This window comes from Hevea brasiliensis, chromosome 7 (assembly GCF_030052815.1).
Source record: "Hevea brasiliensis isolate MT/VB/25A 57/8 chromosome 7, ASM3005281v1, whole genome shotgun sequence".
Taxonomy (NCBI): domain Eukaryota; kingdom Viridiplantae; phylum Streptophyta; class Magnoliopsida; order Malpighiales; family Euphorbiaceae; genus Hevea; species Hevea brasiliensis.
The window spans coordinates 71,924,807-71,946,422 of record NC_079499.1 but is presented as its reverse complement, the minus strand read 5'-3'; positions in this window follow the sequence as shown (position 1 = coordinate 71,946,422).

Below are 21,616 nucleotides of genomic sequence, written 5' to 3'. Positions count from 1 at the left end.
ATCACCAAAGAGGTTAGTGCCATAACCTTTGCTTTTACATCTTTCTAATCATGAATTTGAGCTAAGTTAAGTTAAAAATTTGACAAAAATTGAATTAATGAAGCATGGTTATATTCCATGAAGTTTTGGCAGCCTTGAAATGAGTTAGGGTTAGGAGAAATCTTTGGTTTAAAGTGACATATTGCTGCCCCTCTTATAAATTATATGATTAGTATAGCAAATTAGGAGTGGGATGCATGAATTGGAGGCTTGGTCAATTAGGGTTAGGGTTTTGGAGAGAAACTTGGACCTTGTTTAGGTAATGGTGAATGAACATTTTAATGGTCAATTAGTGACCATTTGAGGCAAGTTACTCATAATTTGAAGTGAGCTAATGCATGGCAAAGTGAAATGTGCAGGCTGCCTAGAGACAGCAGCAATGAGGCTGTGATCCCAGCCCACTTGGACAGCCATAACTTTGGCTGTGTAGGTTCAATTGGTGTTTGGCCAATTGGACATGAAACTAGACTTATAATGGCACATTTTTTCTAAAGAAACCGTGCCCAAAAGACCAAAGCAAGTGGACCAAAAGTTGGCCCCAATCAGGGTACCCTGTAAGCCAATTCTGCAGAATGACCAAATGAACAGTAACTGTTCATTTGGCTATAACTCACTGTAGAAATGGTCAATTGACCTAAAACTTTTACAGAAACAAGATAAGACATAGAAAAACAACTTTCATGAAGAAACCTACCCCAAATTATGACCAGAACCTGTCCAACAAGGCAGTGGCAGTCACTGTTCATGGTACTGTAGATTTGGTAAATTCTGCAGAATTGAAATCCGGCCAGCTGTGGTTTTTGGACCATATCTGGAGCTACAAAACTCCAAATGGAGTGATTCAAAAAAGGAACTTCAACTAGACAAAATAAGGAACAACTTTCATGTTTACCATTTCCTTAAATTCCCACTGCAACAGGACCCAATGGAACAGTAGAGTTGGGTCACAAAAACTGAAAATTCTGCTCTCTTGGTTTTAGGTTTGGAAATGGATTTTGTGGTTAATTCCAACAAGTTTTAAATGTAAAATTTGGTACATTGGGGGTGCTAAAACCAATGTACCTATTTTCTATCCAAAAGTCAACATTTTTGTTGATCAATGAGGTGAATAGTGACACCAAAACTTGAAATTCAAATGTGAAATGAGAAATGCATTTAGGGGACTTTAAATTGCAATTGGCAATTAATACTAGCAAATGTAAAACTCAAAATGTGGGATCTTGGTGTAATTAGAATTAATATATCCATTAAGTATAAAAAGGTCAATATTTTGGTTGACTAGTAAGGTGAATAGTAATCAAAATGATTAGTAAATTAAGATAAAGACCTAGAACCAATTCTAAGCTTAAATGCTTAGAATTGTATGACAAATGTGGACTATGCATCCTAGTCAAAATTGTTAAAAAGAAATTAAGGCCATAAATTTGAAATCCATAAAATATTTATGGATTACTTGAAACATGAAAAATAAGTCACCTAATTGATATGAATAAATAGTTAGGGCTTATATGCCCATCACAAATGGAATTCATAAAATATTAGTAACTCAACTTGAAATATAAAATTTGTAATTACATAAGTAGATTCTTGAATGTATAAATGAGAAAGGAAAAATGTTTTGAATACAATGGAACATGTGAACCATTGTTTAGAATTGTGATCAATATGAATAACATAATGAATGAATAAATGAACCATATTAATGTATGAATGAGACATTAGTTCTCATTATTGTAGAGAGGAGAAGTATTTTGAGTACAATGGTATAAAAGGATAATTGATGTGAATTGTGATCATATAAATGATCAAATGAATGTATGAATTGTAATTGAAATTTATCATGAAATAATGAAGTCATAAAACACAATATATTAATATTTAATGATATTATGTGCCCTTGTATTGCCTAAACATGTGTGTCAGATTGGATAGTTTGGCATGCCAATAGGGTATTGTTTTAGCAGTACTGCGAAAGGCTTTATGCCTGTATTCATGGCTTTATGCCCACACTCATGGCTTTATGCCTGTATTCATGGCTTTTATGCTCGATTATGTGTTATCATGGCTTTTTAGCCATACTGACTGCATACGTGGTTGACGTTCTGCGTCCCATGGTATGACGGCCCGAGGCACCGCGGTGTCCAGTGCCAATGACCCGTTATCCAGTTTAGCTAGCCTGTCATAGGTTACTTGGGCAGTGAAATTTATTAAAATAAGTTAAGAATATTAGTAATGAAAAAAAAAATATTAGAAATTAAATAAATGAGTAAGATGACCTAAAATAAATTAGAATAGTTATTTATTAGAAAGAATCAAAATGAACTAGACCGGTATCAAAATTTACTTATTACGAAACAATCTGAGACAACCTAGAAAGTATTGAGAAAATGCTAAAAGATTAGCAAAGAAAATTATAACATACATAAATATTGCAAATGTGACTTACATGATAATAAATAAGCATAAATTTATCATTTTTATATCATTTTTCTTTGTACATTATTACTATACCTTGGCGAAATAAACACTTTCAAAGAAGACTAAATTACGATAAAACATATTAAATTTTAGAATCGCATGTGAAGTATAAATAAATCTTAATTATTTAAATTATGTTTTATTTCTATCTTTATTTGTATATTATTTCCTTGTTATATTATTGCACCACTAAGCGAGAATGCTTAGCGCGATGGAATTGTTTCCTTCGCAGTGTGCATCAAGCTAGAACCCAATGGATGTTTGGTAGGAATTTTGGGAGTTCTGATCTGCAGAAGTGTTTGAAGTATTCAAAGCTTGTCACCTCCTCAGCAATGCATGTAGATAGGGCCCATATAGATCATATTTTGTATTTTGTTTAAAATGCTAGATATTGTATTATAATGTAGATTATGAATAGGTAATTAATAGGAATGCGATGTAAATTAATTAATTAGCTTTTTCATATGTAATTAATTTATATATTATGTAAATTATGAAATTTTGTAATTATTTTGTAAATTATGTAAATTAAGGAAATTTGAAAATTTTGCTTATGTAATTTGAGAATGTTTACATATGAATTGAGTATGAATGGAAATGTATGGAAATGATTATGAAATTGAAATGTATGGATGAGATTTGAATTATGAGAAAATTATGAGAATGATTGATGAGATAATTATGATTAGCATGGATAAGATTTTATTTTGGAAATATTATTGAATTTCAAACAGGTGAATATTGAAATACGCCAAACGATAATAAAATAGGGGAAACTCTGCTGGTTTCTCCGTCGAAAAATAATTGATATTAAATTAATTGAATTCAAAATTATTTAAAAAAAAAGTAAGATAAGTTAGGGTGTTCCGGCACCGATTGTAACATGCCTTGCTCGGCTATATTGTAGTTGGGTGAGGGGTGTTACATATATTTTGGAAAAAATAGTGAAGCCAAATAGAAAAGATTAGAGCCTTAGACTTGATGATGCTTTGTGGGTTTACAGGACTGCTTATAAGACACCCATAGGTATGTCCCCCTACAGATTGGTATTTGGTAAGTTGTGTCACCTTCCTATTGAGTTAGAACATAAGGCTTATTGGGCTGTTAGACATTGTAATTTGGATTTGGATACTACTGGTGTGGAAAGAAAATTACAATTGCAAGAATTAGAGGAAATTTGACTTGAGGCTTATGAGAACTCTAAGATCTATAAAGAAAAGACCAAGGCATTCCATGACAAACTAATTTTAAGGAAGCAGTTTGTGATTGAGCAAAAAGTTTTATTGTATAATTCCATATTGAAGCTGATGGCTGGTAAGTTGCGTTCTCGTTGGATTGGACCCTTTGTTGTTACTAATGTGTTTCCTTATGGTGCAGTTAAAATTCAAAGTTTAGGAACTAATAAGGTGTTCAAGGTCAACGGTCATAGACTCAAGCCATTTTATGAAGGGTTTCAGGAGCATACAGTGGAGGAGCTTAAATTGAGTAACCCAATTTATGTGGGTTAAGGAGCTTTGCCATGTCGAGCTAACGACAATAAACAAAAGCACTTCTTGGGAGGCAACCCATGGGTGGCTTGTTAGCCACAATCAGATTTGTTTTCTTTCCCTTATTTTATTTTATTTTTCTAGCATTTTTTCTTTTCTTTTCTTTTGCATTGGGGCTTTACATTGGGGACAATGTAAGTTTTAAGTGTGGGGGAGGAGAAATTTGTTGCTGCAATCTTTTTAGTTGTTAAGAAAAAAAAATAAAAAATAAAAAAAGGATAAAAAATAAAATAAAATAAAATTTGTTCTCATAAGCTTGATTCATGATTCTATATTAATTCTCGGTAAGAAGTGCTTTGTCCTTGAAATGACTTTTCTGTTTTATATTGAATTTTTGAAATTTTAGGCAAGGTAATAGTAAATTTAATGATGGATTTTTCTCTCTTCTCCATACCATTGAGCAATTTTTTTTCCTGCATAAATCATTTAGGCTTGATTTAATGGTGAAATGATTAGTTATGTGTGCTTTAAACTAGTGTCATGCATATTTCAGAACTTTGTTTAATCTATCAAGGGCACTTTATAATATGTAGATACATTAATTAGGGGAAATAAAAGGTTAAACTTGAAAATTGCTCCGCTATTTTAGTTAAGCAAACTAACCAGGGGTCTTCATGAACCCCATGTCGATTCTCATGCCAAAAGCTAGCTAGGATATGAGCAAGGTACTTTTCTGAAGGTGACGGTTGAAAAAAAAAAAAAGTAACTGTGACAAGAGAGAAGTACCAATTTCAAATATATATATATAAAGAGCATTTTTATCTCCCCTAAGATTTGCAAAGAGCTATAATAGTTGTGCCTTGATAAATTAGCCTTGTGTTTTGGTGTGTATTGACTTAAAATTTTATAGAACTTTAATTGTGCGAGCTTAATTGATTTCAAGCCTTTTATTTTATGTTGAAAAATTGTTGATATATTGGTATGGTGTTGATGGAATTTATTATGATAGTTATTACCTTACTTGCCTCTTCTTTCAAACTTTTAATCTTTTGTTAGAAAATGTTGTGATAGGTTGAAGTTAAGGAAGTTCTAAGTGGAGTTGATTAAGAGTTTAAGTCATGCATGAGGACAAGCATGGAATAAGTGTGGGGGAATTTGATAAGTGCATAATTTATTAATTTTACTCCCATCACATTTGGTGTTTTTAGTGTGTTTTTATGTTTAATTCAGTTGGTTAAAATATATTTATCATTTAGGCATATTTTTAGATAGTTCTAGAATAATTATGTTAAATAGAGAAATTTTCAGCATTTGACCTTTGCTGTAATTTTTAGGTATTTCAAAAGTTGTGAGTCTCCAAATTGAGTGCTGTTTAATCCATTGAAAAGCTAAGATAGAGCACTTCAAAAGATAAAGAGGGACCAAAGCCCAAATCAGTCTCCAAGGTTGACAAAATGAGCTATGGATCTATTGCAAAAGCCCAGACTTGATGTGTCATTACCAGTTTCAATATTTATTTTATATCTGGAGTTTCAGATGTCCAAATAAAGCAATCCCATGCCCAATTGAACCTTAAGAGCCACCTCTACAACTTCTATGAAAGGCTGGACGTGAGATGAGGCCATTTTAATTGTCAAAAATGGCAATGAAGTCGTCACTATGGGCTAGACTGTCTGTCTAAACTAGTCCCGATGTTTGGGCCATAACTTGGGCTATAGACCTCGGATTTGGGTAAATGAGTACCCATTGGAAAGCTAAGAAATAGGGCTAGAACTTTCCTAAATAGGGTAGAGGTAGATTCAGAAAGAAAGTCACTAAAAATCAGCCTTGATTCCAGAGACGTGAATGCAGGCTGAAAATCTGTCTTTTGAATTTCAAAACTTTTCCTAGTTTGGTTTCTATCTTTGGGATTAGGTTTTTCTATTATAAATAAGTCTTTGGGCAGTAGCTAAGAGCATCCCAATTCAGACTTTCATTCTCCATAGAAGACCTTCATTCTCCATTCTCTTTTTAAATTTCTTCTTTATTTTTCTTTTATTTTTCTGTAAGCCATGAACATTAGTGGCTAAGTTTTTAATTCAGTTCAAGGGATTCAAGTTCTTATGTGTGATTTGTGAGATTAGGTTCTTAATTTAATTTATGTGTTTTTGAATATCTATTATTTTCTGATTTAATTGTTTTTATCTGTTGAATGATTTACTAAAAAGGCCTATTGGTTAATTGTTTAATTTGATCAATTGCTAGTTCATCTTCATAATCTATAATTGTTGTGTAAGATTGAACATGAGTAGCAATTAGGTTTTATTGTTTATGATCCAAGTTTTCGATAATAACCTAAGGAAACAATAGGGTGGATTAAATGATTTATGCTTAATAAATTATTGTTTAGCTTAACTACTTCCTTTTCTTAAAGCAGTTATTAATTTGATGAGGATTGTTTAATACCAACTCAGTTAATAATTAGAGTCAATAAGAGTGCTGGGCTCAAATTGATAAGTATAGGGAAGTCAAGGGTTTACCTCGCTGTTTGGTAAATCTATGTTAAGTATTCAATAAGATATAATTGTATTTCTTTTGTCTATGATCAAATCAATGCATTGAAATGCGAATTACCTTAGACTGAAGTTTGTTTAATTGGGGAGTTTCTTATTTTTAGATCTTAATTTTGGATTTTTGATTTCTTCTTTGGATTATGAATTAACACCCCTCCCCCCCCCCCCCCAACCTTTGTTTCTTTTTTCATTACACAAGTGCACAAAATTTAATAATTCAGTCTCTAGGGTTCGACTTGGATTTACCACTTACTATAGAAAATATTTTATAATTAGTGATTTCAGTTAATTTAATTTCTGTTGGATTCGACACCCATCAATACCACTAAGCATTATTGCTTAGTGCATTGCTTTTTGCCATGCGTAGGTTCAGGAGAGACTGACAGAGAGCCCAGTAGACCACAGACTTAGTGAGGCTTGTTCACATATCTTGTAACACCCTGAACCTCCAAGTTATGAATAGTACAATTTCTGGTCCGTGACTAGTACTATTCAAAGACAACTTGAGAACCAAAAATAAATAGAAAATTAATTGAGATAGAGACAATAAAATTCAAGTGACCCAAAAATATAAGGATTCACCAAGTATATTGTAAAAGAGGGATTATGACCCGATAAGTGGCATTTTGGTCAATTCACTTTAAGAGTTGATTTTTTTTTACCAAAAGGTCAATTTAATTAAATAAAAATAAATTATTGAATTATGAAGAAATATTGAGAAAAATTTAGTGTAAATATAAAAAGAAAAGAAAAGAAATAAAATTGTAAGTTTTATGACCTTTTTGACGCAATTAAAATTTTTAATTGAAATAAACTAATTTTGGGAATAAATATATATATAAAAGATAAGACAAATTAAAAAGTCATTTCTTTTTTCCCATTTAGTTACCACCCACTCTCCCTCTTTCTCTCTTTCTTTCTTTCTTCTTTTTCCTTCTTTCTCCATTGACACCCATTCTCAAAACTCAATTTCTTGCTTTTCCACTATAGGTTTTGCATCTAATTGGTAGAGAGCATCAAATTAATATTTGATTTAGAGATTAAAAACAAGGGAAAATAATAGATTAAAAGAAAATTGAAGATTTGGGGAGTTGGAAGGAAGTCATCAAGAGGTAAGTTCTTTAATGCTCATTTTATTATAAAAACCTTAAATTAAGTTAGATTGTGATGAAATTTCATAAGAAAATGAATGGAAACATGCATAGAACCTAAACTAGGGTTTTGGACAAATTGGAGAAAAATTAGAGTTTGATATATTTCAATGAAAATGATGATGAAATCAAGCTTAGTTGAAGTAGTATGCATGATTAGAGTAAAGAAATTGCATGAAATGTGTATAAATTTAATTATGGGAGACTATGGTTCATCGGAAAATTGGAGTTTTGGTGCTAGAGAGTGAAATTGGTGTGTGTAGTATTAAATTATGGTCATTTGAGATTTATTTAGTTTGAATTGACATTAGGCTGATGAATGGAGGTAATAAAATGGTAGGATTAGGGAAAATTGCAAACTTTGGTGTTTGAAAATTATGAGTTTTATGCTAAGAAGTGCCATTAATGTGTCAATGCTAAATTATAGTCATTTTGGGTGAATAAAATGTGAATTGAGGTTGGTTAGAGGGAATAACTGAAGAAATGAAAAATTTGAACCTAGGGCAGAATTTGCACACTTAGTTCAGTGTGTTTGACAGCTCATAAATTGAGTTACACAACTCCAATTGGTGTGAGAGCAATTGGAAATGAAACTTAAGACATAGGGCTAGAATTTTTGTGAAGATACCCTGCCCCGAAAATTACCTTAAGCTATCTGAAATGAGCCTTGAACTTAGAGACAAAATTCTGGAACTTGCAGAATTTGACCATATGAACAGTAAATTTTGTATGGCCATAACTCTCTCTAGAAAACTCTAATTTAGGCGATTCTTGAACTGATGGAAACCTAAGACATAGTAGAACATTTCATATGAAGAACTTGAGGCCAAATTATGGACTTAACCCAATCAAATTGCTGAGCAAAGTTGAATCACCGAATTTGTAGAAATCTGGAAATCAGCAGATTTATCATATGAACAGAAAACTTTGCATGGCCATAACTCTCTCTAGAAAACTCTAATTTAGGTGATTCTTGAACCGATGAAAACGTAAGACATAGTAGAATATTTCTTATGAAGAACATTAGACCAAATTATGGACTTAACTTGAACAAATTGCTAAATGAATTTGGATTGATAAATCTGCCATAACTGAATCTGCAGGATGAACAGTGACGTGAACAGTAATCGTGTTTTGGTCATAACTTGAGCTACACAGCTCCGAATTAGGCAATTCAAAAAGGAATAAAGTTAAAACTTAAATGACTAATTTTCATGAAGAACACCTAACAAAATTATGATCGAAACTAGGTAAAAATTGGGTTCAAAGATTGAGGCACCAAGCTGTCCCAAAACCAAAATATTCTAAAATTTGTAAAGCTAACTTGGGATGCATTAGACATGCATGTAATGAGTTCTTGGCAGCAATTGAGATTGGTATTGAGGTATTCTATTTGTATATTTTCAGTAGAAAAAGAAGTTGGAACGGACAAGGAGAAGTAGGTAACAAGGAAGGAGAATTATTGAAGGTTTGTGCACAACTAACCTTTTCTTCATTTTTAAACTTGTAAATTGCTTGGAATGTGTTAAATTGAATGAAATTGCTTTGAACAAGTTTACTTTGACTGAAATATGGTTTTTCTCTTGCATTTAAGAAATTTGGGTGTTGCCACCTTTATATGGATATTATGATGAATTTAAATGTGTTTATTGGTTTATAAATGTGATTGTTGAGTGGGAAATTTTTGGAAACTGTTTTGAAACCACAGTTAGCATGACAGTCACTTTCGGAACTCTTCAGTAGTAACGGCTACCTAGGGTTGATAATTGATATTGATTATGTCTCCCATTAATAACGGTTAGTGGGGTAAGACTACATGAGTACTCATTAGCTAGCTAGCCCTTCCCTTATTAATAACGGTTAGTGAGGTTGAGATTGCTTTGTCATGGTGTACAACACGGCATTGATCATGAAACTTTGTGTCATGGCCTGAACTGTGTGTTGATGTTGGCAACACTAATGCTTTGTGAATTGTGATTTATGAAGTGTGATTTCTCTTTTGAAATGTTATTCCAATAAATGGCTCTTATTCACTTAGAACTATTGTGAAGTTTTCATGCTTAAGAAAAATGTGATTTATTATGCTTTGACAAATTGTGTTTTACCTTAAGTTTTAAAGTTATTAGTTGTGCACCACTAAGTGATATACTCAGCGATAGCTTCTTTATGCTGTCGCAGATAAGGGAAAGGAGAAGGCTGCTGAGTGAGAGACTTGGAAGCAGCATTTTGTTATTGATTGTGGGTAATTACGTTAGGTATACCCTTGTGATTCCTTTGGATGTATTTTGTACCTATACAAACATTGAGTAGTTTGTATTAAAAAGTACTGCATTACTAAAGTATTTTGAGTTTGTAACTATTTGTAATTTATTTTGAGACTTATGAAAATGTAACTTTTACAATATTTAGTCTATCATTTTTTTCAATGGATGTTTACATGGAATTTTAACTATTCTCATACAGTTTTCTGCAAAAGAATTGATAAGATAAAAAGCTATGGTTTGTTTTAAAATCCTTTATAGCATAACTAATGGGTTATCGGCAGGTGGAGTTCGGTGATTCATTAGGTATGCTATGGGGATATGTCGTGCCTTACAAGGGATAAGGTGTATATGCATAGTGTCCGTGTCACCTCACAGACTTTAGTGCATTGGTAGGACACTAGGTCCCATTTTGGTATTGTATACTGTTTGTATTTTGTAATTAAACTTTTATTTTCTCATGTATAGTTGAAACTCATATAATATATTTTAGTATTAATGCAAATATTTGTAATTTGTGTTTATAAATGAAAATCTAGTATTTATTTATGATTTGTACATGATTATCATGTGAAATGAATGAATGATAAATAGAAGAATTTTTGAGAAATGGTTGAGAAATATTGAGATTATGTTGATATAATGGAAATTGAGAATGATTGAAAATGTATTAGAAGTGTTTTTCATAGGTTCCGAAGAACTGTTTTCTCCATTTTTAGCCGGTACTTTGCCGAATTTTCTATAAAATTTTTGAAACCTCAAATGAATTTATAATTTCAATAAATAACTTAAATGAGTTAAATTTTATAAATTGCACTTCATAACCATGAAGAAATAAATTAAGGAAGGATAAAAAATAATTGAGATAAAATATGGTATTCCAGTACACTGTGTGACATATCTTGCTCAGCTACACTGTAGACAGGTAAGGGGTGTCACATTATCCACTTTGGTTTATGCGCTATTAATTTATTAAGAGCTTTCTATATAAGAAGAATCAAAACATAGGTAACTTTATATACTTTGAGATTTACAGGAGGGCAATTAATCATCGAGCAACTAGTGCGTATAAGAAGCGGAAATCTGCAGAGATGCAAAAAAAAAAAAGGGTAAGAGTGAAAACTCGAACGGGTGCTCTTAGCAAAATGAGGGAAAAAAGGCGAAAACCTGAAAGGGCGCTTTCTGCAAAATGAGCGAAAGGGAGTCAAAAAAAAAAAAAAAAACTAGGAGTGAAAACCCAAAAGGGGCACTTTTAGTGAGGAACGATAAAAAGTAAAAGCCAAAAAGGGATGGGCCCAGCCTCGTAAATCGTCCTGACCTTTTCCATCAATCGTTTGTCTTCAGGATCTTGTTAAGTAAACTTCATTTAGGATAACACCATGCATCAGATTTGCTTTGGGAGCATTTGAGGTGTATACGCAAAATTTATATATGATAGTTAGCTAAGTTAGATCCAAGTTGATTTCAATTTTCAGCATTTAATTTCCTATCATCAACCTCAGGGTTCAAGATCCAAGTTGATTTTAATTTTCAGCGTTTAATTTCCTGTTATCAATATCTGGGTTCAAGATCTAAGTTGATTTTAATTTTTAGCATTTAATTTCCCATCATCAACCTCTAGGTTCAAGATCCAAGTTGATTTTAATTTTTAGTATTTAATTTCCTGTTATTGTAACACCCTCACTATAGTAATTCCGTACATTCTACTGTTCCAGTGACCGGTGTCGGTCTGGACAGCTAGAACGTTTAGAAAAATATTTAGACTAGAATGAGAAGTCATAAATAACTCAAATATTAATAAGAAAAATTTAGAAAAAATTTTAGAAATAAAATACAACCAAGTTAAATGAGCCAGTGCCCTAGCGATGGGTAACCTAGTGGGAAGTTGCGGTCTTCACAGCTAGGAGCCCTAAACCCGGGAGAAAATTTATGAAATAATTTTTGGGACTCTAGAGAAGAGTCATTGAGGTTTTGATGGCATTAGAATGCCAAGAAAATGCTTTTGGAATTTTATTAATCGGTACAGACAGTTTTGGCTCCTTAAGCGAAATGGAGGGCATTTTGGTCATTTTGCCTTCAGATATGATTTTTGGCTAACATGTCTAGTTAAGTAAATAATTATTATGACATAAAATACGAATAAATATTGCTAAAAATTTAATTAAAAGTTAGTGAAAAAGAAAGAAAAAGAAAATGGAAATAAATACCTCATTTATGACATCATGCTCATGTGAGAATGATGCAGTCAAAACTCATGGACCAATCACCATTTAACAACACATTTAAATGCATTTAAAATGGGAAAAAGAAGTTAAATAAAAGAATTATTTTCTGCCTTCTTCTTCCCTATCAAGCCAAAGCTCTCTCTCTACACACACACCTCCATTTTTACTCTCTCTTCTTACTAGAACTCTCTTACAACCACACCAAAAAACTTCTTCTTATCTTCATTAAAGTTGACCCTTGTAATTAGAACTAGCTTGAGGCAGCACAAGGGAAGGGAAACCAAGAAGTTTATCAAGCTTGGGGTTAGCTCTCAAAGAGGTTAGTGCTAGAGTCTTTCTTTTTCTCTTTTAATTCTTGACTAGAACTAGGAATTAAACTAAGAATTGAAGAAATTGTGTAAAAATATGCATGTAGGGACACTATCCAATTTTTGGCAGCCTTAAATGTTCTTGAGTTTGGTAGCTTTTAATGGATTTAAAATGGTGTAGGGCTGTCCCTTGACATGTGTAAGTGAATTGAAAACTTTAATTGTGAGTATAATGTAAGATTTGAGAATTTGGGATTTAGGGTTTGATGAAAATTTAGGGTTTTGTTCATGTAATGGTGCATGAACATTTTAATGGTCAATTAATGACCATTTAGTAAGATTTAACTATAAATTAAAGTGAATTAGGGCATTGAACTTTGATTTGGTAAACTGACCTTAAGGTGCCAGAATCAGTGGACTTAAGTTCAGTGCGATTGGACAATAATAAATAGAATTGTAAAACTTCAATTGGTACAAAGCCAATTGTAGGTGAAACTAGACACATAATGGCACAACTTTAATGAAGAAACCTTGCTCAGAAAACAAACTTAGGATACCCTAAAAATAGACCAAATCCGGGTAACCAACCTGCTGGTCCTGGAAATTGACCAAATGAACTTTTTTCATTTGGCCATAACTCATTGTAGAAATATCCAAATGACCTGAATTTTATATCAATGGAAAGATTAGACAATTTAGAACAACTTTCATGAAGAACATAATTTCAAATTTTGACCAGAACTTAATGGAATTGTCTACCAAATTCAAGATACCAAATCTGGCAAAACCAAGATTGCCCAGAAATTCTGGGTATAGGTCAATTCGGCCAGTTATGGTGAAATAGCCATAACTTAAGCTAGAAAACTCCAAATGGAGTGATTCAAAATGGAAAGTAAAGAAGACACATAAAGGAACAACTTTGATGAAGAAAAGTTTGCCAAATTCTCACTGTAGCTTAGACTAATAGAATAGTAAACTTAAGGTATGAAATCTGAAAATTTTGAATAACATAAAATAAGCTTTAAAATGGTATTGGAAATCAATGCCAATAAAAATAAAATGTAAAATGTGGTATATTGGTGAACTTAGGTTCAACAAATCTATTCTGTATTAAAAAGTCAACTTTTGTATAGGAATAGTTAAGCGAATAGTAACCTCAATGAGATGAATGCAAAGGACTAAAACTTAAATTGCTAATGATACCTCACTTAAATGATTTAAGGTTTGTTTAAATCATGTGATTAGTTTGATGGGATTTTTAGGCTCATCACAAATGGAACTTAGGAGAAATAGTTGATATAATTTGGAATGTGAATTGTAAATTACTATAAATGAAATATTAAAGGTATAAATGATGTGTAAACAATATTTGGGGGCTTTCCCTTTTTATTGAATAAAAAAAAATAAAAATTTGCTTGAACCTAGATACATGTGAATTGGTGTAATAAATTAGATAAGAAATTGTAAGTGATAAATAGATAGTAAGATTGATAAATAGTGAACTATATAAATGAATTATATTAATGTACAAATGATATAGTAATTCTCATTATTGTAAAAGGGAAAAATATTTTGAATACAATGGTACATGAGAACCATTGTTTTGAATTGTGATCATTATGGATAACAGAATGAATATATAAATTACGATGAATGCATAAATTATATAAATATTAAACTTAGAGATTTATGTTTCTATTATGAAAAAGATTAAAATGCTAGAAATTATAATTAGAATCTATTATGAAATAATGATACTTATGAACGCTTAATGGTACTATGTGCCCATATATTGTCGAAACACGTGTGTCAGATTGGATAGATTGACATGCCAATAGGGTATTATTTTAGCAGTACTGCGAAAGGCTTTATGCCCGCACTCATGGCTTTATGCCCGCACTCATGGCTTTATGCTCGTACTCATGGCTTTTATGCCCGATTATGTGTTATCATGGCTTTTTAGCCATACTGACTACATACGTGGTTGATGTTCCGCGTCCCATCGTATGACGGCCCGAGGCACCACAGTGTCCAGTGCCAACAACCCGTTATCCAGTTTAGTCAACCTGTCATAGCTTACCTGGGCAGTGTAAATTATTGAAATTATTTAAGCATATTAGCAAATAAAAACATTAGAAAGTATTAAATAAAATGTGAAAAAGAGATTAGCAAAAAAGAGATTAGCAATAGAAACATAACAAAAATACAATTTGTAGAATCGTAGAGAGACTTCAAATGCAATACTCCTAGAATAAAATGTACATTAAATATTATTACTGTAAGGCTATAAACTCGGTACTTCCAAAGAGGAATGAATTAGCATATAAGATAGTTAATACTAGAAATGTCATTTTAAATCAAATTGATAATTGAATATTTAGAATGCTTGATTCTTTCTTTATTTGTATACATTATTTCTTGTCATATTATTGCACCACTAAGCAGCAATGTTTAGCGCGATGGATTGTTTCCTTTGTGCAGGTACTGAAGATAAAGCCCAGTGGATATAAGACTGGGATCTTAGAGTCCGGATCTGCAGAAGTGTCAGAAGTGTATAGGTTGTCACCTCCTCAACAATACACATAGCTAGGGCTCACAAAAGTTATTTTATGTATTTATAATTAGTTATTATGTTGAAATATAAATTATGGAATTGTAATTAATTTGTATATCATGTAAAGTATGAGCTTTATGTAAATAGTTATAAATCATATAAACTAATAGAAATATGAGAATTTTGATATATGAAATGAGCATGAATGAATATGCATCGTAATGAATAAGAATCGAAATGTATGGACACTATCATAAATGATGAGCATGAATGAGATCTTTATTTGAAAATATTATTGAAAATTTCAAATAGGTGAATAGTGAAATACATCAACTGATAATAAAATAGGGGAAACTCCACTAGTTTCTCTGCAGAAAAATAATTGATATTAAAATATAACGAGATCAAATTATTAAAGGAATAAAGTAATATAAGATAGAGTGCTCCGGCACCGAATGTGACATACCTTGCTCAGTTACACTATAGTCGGGTAAGGGGTGTTACATTTATTGGTATTAGAGCACAGTTTAGGCATTCCTAGGCATAGATAGATGGACAGGGATAGTGTGCATAACATGCATTGCATTCATATGAGTTGAGGTGACACTAATACAGATCTGTTTTGTCTAGTAAGGTGAAGAAATAAGGAAGTAGCAGTAGCTAGACTATTTACACCGGGTAAATTTCGAGGATGAAATTTTTGTTAGAGGGGAAGAATTGTAACACCCTCACTGTAGCAATTCCGTACATTCTACTGTTCTGGTGATCAGTGCCGGTCCGTGTAACACCCCTATTTGCATAGCCTGGTATATTTCACTATTCCAGTGACCGGAGTCGGTCTGGACAATTAAGGGGTTTAAAACCACATTTAAGACAACTAGAGAAGCCATAAACACAAATAATTAGTAATTACCAATTAGTTAAGTATAAATAAGAAAAACAGAATATAAGAAGTTAAATGAGCCGAGAGTCACAGCGATGGGTGACCTTCTCGGGAAGGATTACGAAGTCAATTTAAACTCAAATTTCAAACCATAAAATGTGACGCCGCAGTCCTTAGGACTTTTGCGAACACAGTGGAAAAGAGAAAATCATGAAAAAGAATTGTTAAGCTAGTTAAATAATTAGGTCAGGGATTCAAAAGAAATATTGAATTATTTGCAAACTGGGTCGAACTGGCGAGGGGCAATTTGGTCAATTGACCCCGAGAGTTGACTTCTGACCTAACTGTCAAATAAAATCGAAGAAAAGAAAATTTTAGAATTGAGAATTAAATTAAAAATCTAATAGAAAAATAAATAGAAAAATGAAAAGAAAATTGAAAAAGTGAAAAGAGATGACATCATGCATGACATCATGCATGATGCCATAAATACTATAATTAAAAATTTATTTAATTTGATTTGTGGTCTTCCATAAGACTAAATTCATAAGAGAAAAAGAAAAGAGAAAAAAAAAACAAATAAAAGAGTTATCTTCAACCTTGCCGTCCTCTCTCTCTCTCACCCTCTCCCTCACCAAACTCCATTAAAGCTCATTTTGAGCTTGAAGAAACCCTAATTCCCACCATAGAAACCGTACTCTCCATCACTAAATCTTGTAACTAGACTTGATAAGGAGATTTACAACAAAAAGAAAAAGAAAGAAGAAGTTTGGAGAGGTGGAAAATGTAACACCCTCCCGGTAGCAACTCCGTGCATTCTAATGTTCCGGTGACCGGTGTCGGTCCGGACAGCTAGAACGTCCGGAAAAATATTTAAACTAAAGTGAGGGGACCATAATTAACTCAAATATTAATAAGAAACATTTAGTAAAAATTTTAGAAATAAAATACAACCAAGTTAAACGAGCCGGTGCCCAAGCGATGGGTAACCAGAGGTAAGTTGCGGTTCTCGCAACGAGGAGCCCTAGACCCGGGGAAAAATTCATAAAATAATTTTTGGGACTCCAAAGAAGGGTCATTGAGATTCCTATGGCATTAGAATGCCAAGAAAATATTTAGAAAAATTTTTCAATCGGTACAGACAATTTTAACCTGTTAAGCCAAACGGAGGGCATTTTGGTCATTTCGCCTTCAGAGACGATTTTTGGCCGACTTGTCCAGCTGAGTAAATAATTATTATGACATAAAATATGAATTAATATTGATGAAAAATTAATTTGAAGTTAGTAGAAGAGAAAAGAAAAGAAAATACAATAAAATGCCAATTATGACATATTATGAGGTCATTTAAAATTGTCCACCAATCACAATTAAGTAACCATCAAATTAACTAATAAAAAGAGTCAAAAGAGACCAAAGAATTAAAAAGCAAACAGCAGCCCTTCTTCTCCTTCAAAAACGTTTTTCACCTCCTCCCTCACTCCTCCATTAACAAACTTTCTAAAGCTTCAATTTCCATGCTTTCCTCACCCCAAAACCCTAAGTCCCTTCACTAAAAACTTGTCTCTACCTCTTGGGAAGTGTTTGGCAGCCTAGAAAGGGAAAGAAAGTGAAGATTAACTTGGGAAAATTCTGCCCTACAAGAGGTTAGTGCCCATATATACTTAAAACTCTTTAATCCCATGCTAGAGACTTGAAACAAGTATGAATTTGTAACTTAAATGAATAAAAGTTATGTGTATGTCCACCATGATTTTTGGCAGCCCTAAAGAAGGAACATGATTGAGTGTCTTGATGGACTTAGAGTGAACTAGAGAGTATGTTTAATATATATATATATATATATATATATATATATGTAAGGAATGAAAGTGATTAATTAAGGTAGTTGTGAAAAATTATAATGGAAATTAGGGTTTTGAGGTGTGAAACTTGGATTTAGCTTATGAAATTGTGAAAGAACATTATAAGGGTCAATTAGTGACCATTTTAGGTAAGTTGACCACAATTTGGACTGAAATATAGCATGGCAAAGTGAATGTGTAGGCTGCCTAAGGATAGCAGCAGAGTGACTAAAATTTCAGTCCACTTGGACTGCCATATCTTTGGCTGTGTTGGTCCAATTGGTATTTGGTCAATTAGACATGAAACTAGGCTTATAATGGCACATTTTTGCTGAAGAAACCATGCCCAAAAGACCAAAGCAAGAGGACCAAAAGTTGGCCCCATTCCGGACACCCTGCAAACAGCCCCTGCAAAATGACCAAACGAACAGTAACTGTTCATTTGGCCATAACTCACCGTAGAATGGTCAAATTGACCTAAAAGTTTTACAGCAACAAGATATGATATAGAAGAACAACTTTCATGAAGAACATCACCCCAAATTATGCCATTAACCCATTCAAATTTTTGAACAAAGTTGAGTTATCAAACCTGCAACTCTGCAGATTTACATTTGAACAGTAATGTTTGGATGGCTATAACTCTCTCTAGAAAACTCGGATTTAGGCGATTCTTGAACCGATGGAAACCTAAGGCATGGTAGAACATTTCATATGAAGAAAGTTAGACCAAATTATGAACTTAACTTGGTCAAATTACTGACCAAAGTTGGACCAAAATCTGCCAAAACCCAAAATTTCAGCGAGAGCAGTGCAGTGAGCAGTAAACTTATTTTGGCCATAACTTGAGCTACAAAACTACAAATGGATTGATTCAATAAAAGAAATTATACTAGACAAAATAAGGAACAACTTTCATGTTTACCATTTCCTCAAATTCCCCTTTATGTGATTGCTTAATGGAATAGTAAAGTTAAGCTTCAAAAACCAAAAATTTTGTTTCTCTTGGTTTAAGCCTAGAAATGGTAATGGTGATCACTTCCAACAAATTTTAAATAAAAAATGTGGTATGTTTGAAGTGCCAAAGTCAATGTACCTACTTTCTATACAAAAGTCAACTTCCTTGTTGACCAATGAAATGAATAGTGACACCAAAAGTTAAAATTCAAAGATTGAAGAATTTTAAAGTATCAAATGCCCTAGTATACCTAACAAGATTGGTTTGGATAGTTTGGCATGCCAATAGGGTATTGTTTTAGCAGTACTGCGAAAGGCTTTATGCCTGTATTCATGGCTTTATGCCCGTATTCATGGCTTTTATGCCAGTATTCATGGCTTTTATGCCCGATTATGTGATATCATGGCTTTTAGCCATACTGACTGCATACGTGGTTGACGTTCTGCGTCCCATGGTATGACTGCCCGAGGTACCGCGGTGTCCAGTGCCAACGACCCGTTATCCAGTCCAGTCGTCCAGTATAGGTTACTTGGGCAACCAAATGAATAAAAGTGGACAAAGTTAACGAGAAGAAAAAAAAAAAAAAAAGGGATATACAAATGCAAAACAAATAAGGCATATACATTAAATACACATTTATTTTCTGCTATTTTCTTTTATTTTATTATTGCACCACTAAGCTTTATGCTTAGCGCGTCGCTTTTGCAACGTAGAGGCTGAAAGATTTAGACAGAGGGCCCAGTAGACCACAGTTGAGTAAGGCGTTCACGATTCTGCATAGTGTCCGTGTCACCTCCACAGCTCTGATTGCATTGGTAGGACACTAGGTTTCATTTTGGTATTTTGTAACTAATGTTTATTTTCTCATATGTAATTGAACATATGTAACATATTTTGATGTTCATGTAAATAATGAAAATTGTATTTGTGAATGGAAGAGTGAATGTCTATTTATGAATTGTACATGATTAACAAATGAGATGAATGATTGAGAAATGAATGTGAACTGAAAAATATTGAGATTTTGATAAATGGAGTTGAGATGAATGAATAAAAATATAGGAAGTGTTTTTCGCAGGTTCCGAAGAACGGTTTTCTCTATTTTTAGCCGGTACTTTGCCGGATTTTCTATAAAATTTTCGGAACCTCAAATAAATTATAATTTCGAAAAAAAAGGCTTAAATAAATTATATTTCATAAATTATATTCATAAATATGACTAAAAAATTGATTAAGGTAAAATTAGAGTGTGCCGATACACCGTGTGACATTGCTTACTCGGATGTACTGTACATGGGTAAAGGGGTGTCACAGAAAAATTCTGCATAAGGTTAGTAAACTAAACTTGATTTGTTAGTTGATTTAATTGTTTTTATAGTTGAATAAACTTAGAAATTCATTTAAAATGCAAAGAAAACATCTTAGGGGGACTAAAGGGAAATTCAGCCAGCATGTGTGGGGGTATGATTTGCATGGTTTGATTGAATTAGAGGTGAATATGAACATCAAGGAGTTGAATGATTATGGTTATATGCTTTGAATTAGCTAAATACAACAAATTGGTGAACTAGGGTTTTGGACACTTAGGGTTTAGGAGTAAAAAATGTGAGAAATTATGAAATGATGTGTTTGACCTAGTTTGAAGTTAGAAATGGTCATTTGTGACCAACTGAGATGTGTTGAAAGTGTTAGAGGTGAGTTTAAATTCGGATTGAAAATGGTCATGTTGCAGGCAACAGGACCAAGGTCCCTTTGAGAGACCAAAACTGAAAATTTACAAGTCTAATTAGTATGAGACCAATTGGGAATCAAAATAGACATAAAATGACACATTTTTCATTTAGGAATCATGCCCAAAAAGTGACCAAAACCTAGTGAACAAATTGACCAAATCCGGATTTTTGCAGTATGACTTGTACAAAAATGACCAAATGAACAGTGATTGTTCATTTGGCCATAACTTAGGTTAGGCTGGTCTAAATGACCTGCAATTTTACCAGTGGACAGATGAGATATAGACCTAAAGCTTTCATGAGAACACAAACCAAAATTATGCCCTTAACCAAGTCAGTTGGCCACCTAAAGTTGGTGACCTAAAACTGCCAGAACCAGAATTTGCCCAGAAAATCTGGGTTAAGTCCAATCCGGCAGCCATGATTCAAATGGCTATAACTTGAGTTACAAAACTCCAAATGGAGTGATTCAAAAAGGAGCATAAAGTTAGGACAATAGGAAACATTTTCTATGAAGAAAGTTGTGACACCCCTTACCCGACTACAGTGTAGCTGAGCAAGTTATGCCACTCAGTGTGCTGGAGCACTCTATTTTATCTTAATTCATTTTTAAGATAGTTTTGAATATAACTTGTGAAATATAATTCATTTATTAAAATTGTAATTTATTTGAGGTTCCGAAATTTTTTTGGAAAATCCGGCAGAGTACTGGCTAAAAATGGAGAAAACAGTTCTTCGGAACCTGTGAAAAAAACTTCCAATATTCACATTCAATCATTTCCAAACTCCAATATCAGAATCTCATCAATATTTCTCATTTTCAGTTCTAAACATTTGTCAACCATTCATTTCTCAATCATTCATCCATCTCATATGATACCATGCATATATCATAGATAAACATTCACTTTTCCATTTACAACCACACTTTACATTATTTACATGAATATCAAAATATATTACATAAGTTCAAATACATATGAGAAAATAAAATCAATTACAAAATACCAAAATGACATCTAGCGTCCTACCAATGCACTGCTGACAGTGAGGTGACACAGACACTATGTAGAACTGTGAACTGCCTTACCGAATCTGTGGTCTACTGGCCCTCTGTCCAATCTTCAGTACCTACGCGTTGCA